The sequence below is a fragment of the Microtus pennsylvanicus genome, chromosome 4 (assembly GCF_037038515.1).
Source record: "Microtus pennsylvanicus isolate mMicPen1 chromosome 4, mMicPen1.hap1, whole genome shotgun sequence".
NCBI classification, from domain to species: domain Eukaryota; kingdom Metazoa; phylum Chordata; class Mammalia; order Rodentia; family Cricetidae; genus Microtus; species Microtus pennsylvanicus.
The window spans coordinates 96,448,014-96,460,284 of NC_134582.1; positions in this window are offsets into that span (position 1 = coordinate 96,448,014).

The window sequence follows — 12,271 nt, forward strand, 5'->3', positions numbered from 1 at the left end:
CTAGAATTCTTGTTGCCCTGCCTCTACTTCCTACCTGGTTGCTGTCACCCTACCTATACTTCTTGCCTGTCTACTGGCCAATCAGCATTTTATTAAAAATAATACAATTGACAGGATAAAAAAAATCTATTGTTCCACAGCAGGGACCTGTTCTGAAAAATGTCTACATCCTTACATGTTGAGATCATGTCTCTGACACCACAGAAGCAGTTTATCATCCACACATGGTGACTGAGTAAATTGGGCCAAACACAATCAGTCTTTGGATCACCAACTTGAAGTATTCTTTGATTTACATTTTCTTTTTCAACCATCTGGCAAAAGAGAAAAATAATTTTCAATGCCTCTTGTCTTAGTTAGGGTTCCAATTGCTGTGTAGAGACAGCATGACCACAGCAACTCTTATAAAGGAAAGCATTTCATTGAGGCTGGCTTATAGTTCAGTGGTTTAGTCCGTTATCATCATGGCAGAAAGCATTGTGGCATACACGCAGACATGGTGCTAGAGAAGTAGCTGAGTCTTCTATATCCAAATCTTCAGGCAGCAGGAAGGGAAAGAGAGAGAGAGATGAAATTTCAGAGCCCTCCCTCATGATATACTTCCTCCAGGAAGGAATACAGCTACTTTGACAAGGCCACACCTAATATACGCCTATGGGAGCCTTTCTTATTCAAATAACCACACCACCCCTTCTCCAAATCATACCTATATAATTTACTAAAGATGTCACCAGGAACAGTTTATCATTCCTTCAGAAAAGCAATCTTCCTCACTGGCTTTACACTCTTCATTCTTTAGTGCAGTGTTTTGTGAGGCAACTATGAGCTGCCTACCCTTCTAACTTGACATTTTGATTAATGCCATCCACATCACTTGATAAGGCCTTTGATGAGCTAGTTGGAGTCCACAAAATTGGGATCAAATGTTGCTAGATATTTGAACACACTGAACGCCAAGATTGCATTATTTAAATAAAATCAACTATTGACCAAGAGGCAGAGCAAGCAACCAGTTGATTGGAAGGAACCAAAGAGAGTAAGGAGAAGTCAGGGGCACAGGAAGTAGAACGGACGGACATCCAGTTGGAGGAGTTTGTTTCAGATGGTGTTGAAGAAAGCCCTCTTTATGAAATCATGACAGAGGAGAAAAGTTAGCCAACTTCTTTCTCTGCCTCTGAGCTATCAGGATTTCACCCCAGCATCTGATTCTTGAGACTTCATTGGTAAAATAAAAAGAGAAAGACTTGATAAAAATAACATTTTCCTCCCTATGTGTGGGACAGAAAGGCTCCCATAGGGCAGCAGCCTCAGCAGCGAGGTGGCAGTGGCTGGTGAGGCCTAGTCAGCAGTTGAGGCAGTGATAGGTTCAGGCACAACTGGTGTGTCACAGATAAAAAACAACAATAGCATATTTTGCTTACTAAACTATTGGTAGTTTTTTATCTTTCTTTCAACAATTAGGTTCTAGGTAGCTATAATGTCAAAACCTGCAAGTATTTTATCTTAATTTTATCACAATAATCTTAGTCTGAAGCATTCAGTTTTATGACAATGTGAACAGATAACCATTAATGTTTATTGACAAGTTGCTAGTACCTGATGCTTATCATATTTTACCCCTTGAAAATGATGTCAGGTATCAAAGGTGAGATTGCTACCGCTGTATTCACAGGCTGAGATCCCCAAGATGGGAAGAGTGGAGCTTTCCTGGAGTGAAATGACTAGGACGTTCCAAAAAGTGAACTAAGATTCCAGGCTGAGTCAGGACCACCACACCCCAGGAGGGAACTATTGTCCAAAGCTCCTGTTCAGTACAAAACCTCTGTACAACATATGGAAGGATACTATATGAGAATCCTTTAATTAGGAGTGGATCATTAGGGGATTCCGAGATTAAACGACATGGCTGCTCTCCCAGAGGATCCAGGTTCAGTTCCCAGCAGCCACATAGCTCACAAACTTTCTGTAATTACAGTTCCAGGAGACTTGATGTACCCTTTTTGCCTCTGTGGGTACGAGGAATATATGTAGTATACACCCATATGAATAAATTAATTCTTATAAAGTGGATCATGAAAAGCCACCCAAATATAGAGAAGCAGCTTTCCCTGGCTGGGAAATACAACACTGTTGGCTCCTCTAGTGAGGAGGAGATTCTTGCTCCCAAAGCAGAGCTCTGTTTGGTGGACACTGTTGTGGCTATGATGTGGCCAGCTAAACATAAGTCCAAGAAAACAAATGACAACAAAAAGGTCTCTGTCCAGGTGAAGGGCTCCCTGAGGGTTAAAGTGAGAAGAAAATCCCAAAGCGAAGAAAAAGTGTTCTAGACTGAGAGATAGCTTAGCGGAAGCACACTGGCTGCTCTTCCAAAGGATCCAGGTTTCATTCCCACAAGCCATATGGCAGCTCACACCCATCTGTAACTTCAGTTCCAGGGCATCTAAGCAGTCACACATGTGGTGCACAGACATTCATGCAGGCTAAACATCTATACACATGAATATGAGCCTTCTTTTTTTAAAGAAAGAATTCTCCTTGATTCCATGCTTGAACCTCAGGTCTCAGGTTCATTCACAGGACAGATGCAAACAAATGTAGCAAAGCCTTGGAAAATCGCAGTGGGACGATCACCACCACACACAGGAAATCACAGTGGGACAATCACCACCACTCACAGGAAGTCACAGTGGGACTGTCAACACCACTCAGAGGAAGCCACAGTGGGACGGTCAACACCACTCACAGGAAGTCACAGTGGGACCGTCAACACCACACACAGGAAGTCACAGTGGGACCGTCAACACCACACACAGGAAGTCAAGAATGGAATTGTTGTCTGAGTCACTTGCTAAAACAGTCCTCCACATGAAAGTCTCCAAGAACAGAGGCCATTCAGGGTTATAGTCACAGTGTCCATGACACGGTCCACACTCATTTGGCATATGGAAGGCTGGCCAGTCGCAATGAGAAGGAAAAGGTGTGTCAGTCCCATGATTACCCAGAGGTTGGAATTGTCACACAGAAAGCAGATCTTCTAGCTGTCCCAGATGGCCAGGAAAATCGCATGTGATTACATGTGAAATTTCAGCTGATTAACTAAAGCCAGGTAGAAATTTTCATTTTTGAAGTGTAACGCCTACTAAACACACACACACACACATACACACACACACACACACACATGTACACACACACACGTACTTAATAATATAGTAGCTGTGATGGCTCTTTTTGTTTGTCAACTTGCCTATATCTGGAATTAATAAAAACCCAAGCTGCTGGGTATAACGGTGAGAAATTTTTCTTGGTTAGATCATTCACGATGAGGACACCCATCCTAAATCTGCGCCACACCTGATGGCATTTATATAAAGGACATGGAAGAGGGAAGCCTTTGCTCTTTGCCTGCTTGCTCTCTTGCTGGCAAGTTCATCCCTTCACTGGTAGTAGAGCCTACTTCTTCTGGATTCCAGTGTATGTGGAAGACCATCTGAGTTGTCCAGTCTTCTGGACCAAATGGCTATTGGATTTGTGGACTTTCTGTCAGCCATTGTCGAAGGACTACAATCTGTAAGCCACTCTAGTATAAAGATTGTTTTTTGTCCCTCTGGAGAACCCTACTGATACAGTAATCTTCCATATAGCTTTCTCAAACTTCCTTAGTGCTCTTTAGCCTTGCTCTGCCCTCCCCTCCCCCACTATCCCCATCGCATCTAAACCTCCTCAGTATTCTTCCCCTTTCTCCTATCATTCAATTTTTGAGGTTTTGAAAGTGACGACCAATTCCTTACAGGTCATATATTTCAAATTTTTACACACTTAAATGGGTTTTTAATTTTAGTAGAAATAGAGCAATAGAAGAAAATTGCAAGCTTGCTTTTAGAATGTGGTTAAATCCTTGGACTTCCCACAGGTCAGGGAACTCTGATTGCTCTTCGAACTGATGAAGGAGGGGGACTTGATCGGGGGAGGGGGAGGGAAGTGGGAGGCGGTGGCAGGGAGGAGGCAGAAATCCTTAATAAATAAATAAATGGAAATAAAAAATTTAAAAAAACTTCCCCTAAAAACTGTACATTACTGGCTGTTGTCACTAGGTCGCAGCAGAAAGGCTGGTGACTTCTGACTTGGACTTTGAAGGGGTTGGGGAAAGGGAGACAACCAAGTCACTTGATTGCCTTTGTCTCTGCTGGTGGTGATGGTGGGACTTCTCTTGGCTTCAGCTACATCAAAGCACCACATCGAGTATTAGTGTCAAAATTAACCCTGAGCACTAGAACTGATTTTACAGCCCACTATTAATTGAATATGTCGGCAGATATATAGTATGAGGTATGAGGACAGATATTAGAGGAGTAGGGGAGACTATCAGACCCCACGTGCAGTTATCCCCCCAGGCAGCTTTTTCTTGGTGTTCTGGAAGAATAAGAGAAGGCTGGTGGGCTCCTATGTGTTCTCACAGCTCCAGGGTTTCTACCCCTCAGGATTCACATCTTTCTATTCAGACTGCTGGGTATGCCAAGCTCCTTGTCCCCCACCTTTTTTCTTATGCCTCAAGAAGTCATACAAAAATCATACAGTTGTATGTGGCTCCATAGAAATCCACAGGGAAGTGATACAAAAGCCCCATAGATACCAAAATGTGCTGACTCAAATCCCTTATGGAAAATGGAACAGCTACCCGTATCATCCCATGTACCTTAAATGGCCCATGCTTTGGCTATAATACCTAGAAAAACTAAAAGTGTCATGCAAATAGTTGGTACATTCTATTGGTTAGGGACTAACAGAAAATTATGTACATATTTAGTACAAGGTTCGATTGGGATTTTGCAAATATTTTTTGATTTATGGTTGGTTGAATCCACAGATAATGAAACCACAAGGTCCAAATCAGGAGCAGAAAGAGAAAGAGCACGAGCATGGAACTCAGGACCGCGCGGGGTGCACCCACACACTGAGACAATGGGGATGTTCTATTGGGAACTCACCAAGGCCAGCTGGCCTGGGTCTGGAAAAGCCTGGGATAAAACCGGACTCTCTGAACATAGCGGACAATGAGGACTACTGAGAACTCAAGAACAATGGCAATGGGTTTCTGATCCTACTGCACGCACTGGCTTTGTGGGAGCCTAGGCAGTTTGGATGCTCAACTTACTAGACCTGGATGGAGGTGGGGGTTCCTTGGACTTCCCACAGGACAGGGAACCCTGATTGCTTTTCGGGCTGGGGGGGGAGACTTAATTGGGGGAGGGGGAGGGAAATGGGAGGCGGTGGCGGGGAAGAGACAGAAATCTTTAATAAATAAATAAATTTAAAAAAAAGAAAAAAAAAAAAAAAAAAAAAAAAAAGAAACCATGAAATGGAAACAGCCTAGTTGGTCTTTGTTTACTGTACTTGGAAAGACTGCATCAATGGCCAGTAGGGGGTGCCGTAGAGGTGTTTCTGGTGTGGGAGAAAATGAATAACAGAGTAGAGGAAATCAAAGTCCCTTCTAGACCTAGGATGCCATTGTTTATAAACACAGCGATTGCAATAGCCCATCCCCCAAGCCTCACAATGAGCATCCCTAGGGAGAAGTCCTTCCCACCTGAGCCACAGCTCATACCAGGCAGCCTTGGACTAGAGAAGCTACCTCAGCTGCTCCTTTCTCTGTTCCCCTCACTGCTCTGTGCTATTGCCAGAGTGACTTCACATTCACTAGAGAGTTTATTACATCAAGGTCTACCTTCTAGTCTCCCTGACTCTGCCTTCCTCCTTCCATGCTATAGGCCAAGCCAGTTCTTATTTCATTATCCAATAAAATCAACACATAGACAGAAGGACCTCCCACACCAAAAGTTGGTGGATTAAACATCTAGATAGGAAGTTACATAGGAAAATCAGGAGAGTGGACTCCTTGATGGAATCTCACTTACATGTCTTTCCAAGGCTGTATATGGTCCTGTGGCTTCCTGAGTTACCAGAAAGACATTAAAATGAAAGAAAACTTTAAATTTAAGGAAGTTTTAAAAATCAATTAAAAATATGTGAGATGATACATTTACTCTTTACCAAAAAGAATTTCCTTTTGCAAATGAAATTGAGTGGTCTTATGAAATATGTTATATAGATTCAAGGGTCAGACAGGAAAGCTGATATCTGGCAACAGATGTTCTGGCCCCAAGTGATCATATGACATTTGTTTTTCTTTGTTTTTTGTTTTTAACATCCATGTTTGAGGCATTATTAGGAAAGCACCTGTTCTAGGCATCCTTAGCTTACCCAGTTGTGTTGAGTTTCCTGTACTCTCAGACATTGACAAAGCAGATCCCAGGGTGAGGAGCATCTTCCCCTTCTCCTGTCTCCTTGGTTTCCCTATCTTCCTGTCTGCTTCAAGAGAAGTTGGAAGCAGTGACTATGCACTAACCATGGGTAGATCTGGCCCTTATGAGCCTTCCAAACACTTCTAGAGCTCAGTTGATGTGAATTTTCCCAAGACTTAGATTGACCACTGTTCTGGGGATGGGGTGGTGGGGTGATGCACCTGAGACAAACATGAGCAGTGTTAAAAGTATGGAACTTTAATTGAAAATGGAAATATTCCCCAGAGAAAGGGATTGAACTATAGGACTTTGAACTTAAATCGGTATCTCCCTACCAAGACAAACAAAATGTACAATGGTCAGCACATTCTCCAAAGGGTTAAAACAAAAATCAAAACTCAGCATATGAAGGACCATGGAAATCTTCACACGCTGGAAAAGTGGCAATGATCAGTCACCAGTAATACATAGAGATGAATGTAGTGATCCAAATGAACAATCATTTTTGTTTTACTTAACTGTGGTGAGGAGGGAAGCCCTGAGTGTGTTGTTTATATGGGCACAACTGTATTAAGGTCCCCAATGCCTTGGACCTGAAGGGGATGCCAAAACCTTCTCCAGCTCAGGTCCAGGAAACTGCAAAAGCCTTCCCCTGATACTGGTACCCAGTGCTTACAAAAGATCAGCCAAAAAGTGCAGAAACTGTTAGTGAAGGCTTCCTCTTTCAGCATGACTAAAGCCTGAGGCTTCTCTCCTACAGAGACCTCCTACTGAGATCCTACAGAGACCTCCTACTGAGATTAGCTAAATCTGCCTAGTTTAGCTGTGTACCATAAAGTACCCTCCTCCTTATCCAGCTGAAAGCAGCCATTATACCTCATCTATTCAGATGTGTAGAATAAACACTCTAAATTTGGGGGTTGCTGGTGGTGTCCTCGTTTAGAGCAAGCATATCTTACAGGAGCATGGCCCACCTGATCCCAATTTTCCTCTATGGGTATCTTGAGTCTGTCCTTTCTTCATCTCATTGTCTCCCTTGCCAGATCACAACCCAAGAAGAATATAACAATTGAGAAACATTTATTCAGTTTCACAGTGTTCCAGGCACTTGGGGCCACAACATACCAAGAACAATTACAGTTGTATAAGTTTGCCAGTTCCCTATGGGGACAACCCAAATGAACATGATGGTGGCTAAGATCCAGCCAACTCAAGCTTGCATGCCCCATGGATGTGGACTGCATGTACCCAGCTAGGTCACCCTCTGTAATTCACTTGTGAGAGTATTTGGTGTAGCTTAGATCTCCTTGAAAATAGAAAGAAGAAAGAGGAGGAGGAGGAGGAGGAAAAGAGAACTCAGCTGTGCCTGTTTTGTATTTTGTTTTGATTTTGAGTTTTTTGAGAGGGAGCCTAGGCTGGCTTCAGATTTGTTATATTGCTGAGACTGACAGTGAACTCTACCCTCCTTCCTCTACAGCCCGAGTGTTGATATTACAGATATGTGGAACACCTGGCTGTATATCAAGGCGTGCAGTAAGAAACTGCCATCAGGATTACTCCATTATCAGGTGGAAGGGATTTTCTTTTATTGTGAATGAGAGAGAAAATATCCAGCATTATCTGGAAGAGTACGAATAGAGAGAAAGAGATAAGACTGGACATGGCCAGAGCTAGGGAAGTGCGAGAACAGGAGAGAATAGTGTATTCAAGAAGGCATACACAAATAAAGAAGCTTCTGATATGACCATTCCTTTTTTAGGGATAAGTTGTTTTGGTTTCAGTTTTGGTTTTGAGACAATATCTCTATATGTATCTCAGGCTGTCCTAGAACTCACTATGTAGTTGAAGCTGGCCTCAATCAAACTCACAAAAATCCACCTGCCTCTGCTTCCCAAATGGTGGGATTAAAGATATGAGCCTGGCCATCACACCTGGCATCAGGAAGGTTCATTGGGAAGAGGCCAGAGCATAGAGAAAGAGAAACAGACTGGACATGGACAGGGAAGGGAAAGAACAGTTGAAACTATGGATAACAATAGAGAGCAGAGCATAACAAGGAGCAAGGGGAAAGCAAGAGATAGAGAGTGGGGGTTAGAAAAATCATGTGGATTATAAGGAGGATGAGTAGCTGAGGAGAGGCTGAAGGACCAGGATGATACTATAGACTGTGAAATGTACAACAGGTTCGTGTGATACTGAGAGAGCCTAGAGACCAACATGGGCTTTAATATGCTAACAGTGTCACAGGTGTACCTCAGTGGAGAGCCAAGGAAAATGACTCCATTAAGGGCCAGAAAACCAGTTCTTGAGGAATGCCAGCTTTTAACATTTCTGGCAGAAATCCTTCAATAGTCCATCTTCAGTTCATTTCTGAAAATATGGATGCTGTGAAATAATGATTTATGTATTATGGATGTTTGTCTTTATGTAGAGTGTTGGTTACAAGTTGTTATGGATACTGGTCAGGAAAAAAGCAATACAAAGGAAATGAGATTCAGAGTTCTTATTTTTAAAAGCAAAAGGGGAATGGCTGTGGGATGATGTTCCTATACACTGTAAAGATTTGTAACTCATATTAATTTAATAAAATGCTGATTAGCTAGGCAGGAAATATAGGCAAGGCAACCAGACTAAGAGAATTGTGGGAAAAGATAGAGGCAAAGTCACCAGTCAGATGCAGAGGTATTGTAAGAGGGCCATTTGTTTGTTTCCAGCCTCCTGGCAGATCAAACCCAAAATAATCACACAGAAACTATATTATTTAAATCACTGCATGGCCCATTAGCTCTATTTTCTTATTTACTAACTTTTACATCTTAATTTAGCCCATCTCTATTAATCTGTGTGTTACCACGAGTCTGTGGCTTACTGAGTAAAGTTCTGGCGTCTGTCTCTGGTGGGGCTACACGGCTTCTTCTTGACTCTGCCTCCTTTCTTCCAGCATTTCATTTAGTTTTCCCTGCCTAGGCTCTGTTCCCTTATAGCTTTGCTATAGTCCCATAGCAGTTCATTTATTAACTAATGATATTCACAGCAGACAGAGGGGAATCCTATGTCACCTCCCCTTTTCTGTTTAAATGAAAAGGTTTTAACTTTAACATAGTAAAATTGCTTATAACAAAACAGATATCAAGTAAGAATTATAGTTATAATATTTATATCTACTTTATCTTTTATTATAACTAAGGAAAACTATAACTATAAATTCTTCAACTCCATCAAAGACTCCAGAAGGATATAATATTACCTAAGTAAACAGGAAGTGCATTGTAAGAAACTTCCAAAACTCTAGAATTGACAGAAACATCTTGTTGCCTGGATAGTCACCCAAAGTTCTTCTGTGTTGTTGGGGCATCCATATTTAGCCTACTGGCCCATATATCCAGCAGACTTTTCCATGAAGCAGGAAATTTCAAAGACAGTTCCACCTATACTGGCAGTTTGTCAGTCACTTTCTTCTGTGTCTGCAGATTGTCAATGAGACTCTTTCACAAAGCAGGAACCCCAAAGGACCATCTCACCTTTAGGCAAGTTCAGCAGTCTCTCTCTGTGGGTCCTGTATGTCCAGTTTATCATCAAGTCCAGGCAAGAGTAGTTTCTTGCCCAAACGGCAACTTCATAAGGAGCCTCTTTGATGCCCGTGATCCTCTGGAAGTAGATTGGTGCTGCCAGAAGCATATAAGTCACTGTCATGAAAAATCCTAAATTCTGAAAACACTTTAAATGCCATATTCTGAAGTCTTTGAGAGGTTTGAAGATTATCCATCTACCTGAAATATATCTCTATATATCTGAAAAACCTAACATGACTATAATCTTGACTATTATAAATTATTTTCTATTAACCTATATGTCTTAATTATAGATTACATCTTTCCATGAGCTGGACAAACACAATACCTTAATCAAGATCAGAAATATATACAACAAAATTTACCTTAAATTTGTATCAATAGACCTTCCTCTGTGGGAACAAAAGAAGAACCTCTTCCAAAGCACCATATCCTTAGACCCAAATACTGAAGTCAAGATACCTTTATAATATACATGCTGGTTTAATTTAGCAGTCCATACAATGAAATGTCTCTCTGTATTTAGCTCCTTCACAGTCAAAAAATTCAAAGAAGACACAACAATATGCATAATCCAGACTCTCTGTATGTATTATATCTTTACGTGGCTTATTTATTTTTACTCTATTACTTTTTAATATTTATTTTTATCTTTACTTTTTTAATCTATGACTGTCTGTATTCTGACTTTGATACGGCTGGTCAGACTCCAAGCTTCAATTTCATGTCAGTAAAATAGCACAAAATAATGCTCTGTATCTTCAAGGTAATTAGACAGTACTTGTGACAATTGTAGCTCGTCGATGATGCTGAGCTTAGTTTATTAAATTCAGCATCACTATTTGTACAGTAAAAGAAACAGTGACCTGAAGTTCACAGGCAACTCAAAGCCTCAACTTTATTCCAGTGCCCTTTGCTATTACCTGGCACACAAGAGATGAACAGTAAGTACTCTCTGGAGGCATGATTGAGGAATGAATGAATGACTATTGTCAATATGCCAACCTTGCAATGCTGCCAACACCTCTATGAAGCAGGTGAATCATGCTAATAAATTATTTGTCCTATTGACCTATGGTTGGAAACAGCCCTTTAATGCATTAATTTTGTCTGGCCTGTGTAGCTATGAAGTCTTGATAAGGCATGTCATTACAATTATGAAGACTGTCTTCAGTAATAATTGGGCCTAAAATCCTGAAAGGTATGAAATACGTGCTAATTTTCTCCCCCATAGGACTCTACAGATACTTAGAGTTAAAAATAAAGATATTACTTAAGAGAACTATCAGTAATAATGTACAACATTAACTGGATGGGACCTGCGAGTTGAATTTTCTACCAGTGAATGCATCACAACCCAAGAAGAGGCTTGGGGAGATTCATAATTCAGCTAAGGACTAAAGTCATGCCTCTGGTCTGACAGTATCAAGTGCAGAACTGCCCTGTGCATGTTTGGGCAGTGAAGAAAGGGAGTACCAATGAGGACAGGAAAACGTGAAGAGTCAGGTACAAGAGACCAAACCTATGAGACACACACCACACACACGCGCACACACACATACACGCACAAAATCAACCAAACAAAACATGATAGGATTCACTAATACAAAGCATCAATTGTCATTTTCCTATATACAATGTAAGTGGGCACATTGAGCTGGAGAAACATTGATGAAGTTACCTGAGAAATTATTGTTTTAAAAACAAAAGGGGAGTTGACTAGAAAGTGAGTAACCCACCTGCCAGTTAGACTGCTTCCACTCCTGGATTCTGCTTTCCAAAAACCCACTCTGCCACCCAACCCCTCCTACCTCATCATCCTCCTTGTGGTCAGTCCTTCCCCACAACTCAGATAGACTCCACAGACCCAGGTACAATCCACACCAGCCAGAAGAACAGATAAGTAACCTGCCTCCGTGCTGAACTGGCTCCCACCCAGACCCTGATCCCCAGGGCACAGCCTGTACTGCTCTCCTCTCACCCACAGCCCCGCCGCAGCTTTACCAGGGGCCAGGATAGTCCTAAGGACCCCAGGTAAGACACCACCCACTGCCCCCAACATGCCTTAAAACCCTGCCCAACAGCACTATACTGCACCCCTCTCCTGGGCTCCATATTCCTGCCTACAACGTAGCAGAAAAATTAGGCTTTATTGGAGGCCCGGTCAGATCTAGAGACCCAAGGTAAGACACTGCCAACACCCACTAACACTCATTAAGGCAAGCCCAACATCACCAACTGCAGCAGGAATTGTGTCACTGTTCTGGCGACTAGAGACCCTTTGGCTCAGGGTGTGAAGTTGCAGAGGACAGTAAATGACCATAACAAAAGGCTGGGGCAGGGCAGAGCTTGCTCTCTTGATAGGTAGAAGAGCCCAGGAGCATGTTTGGCTGGCTG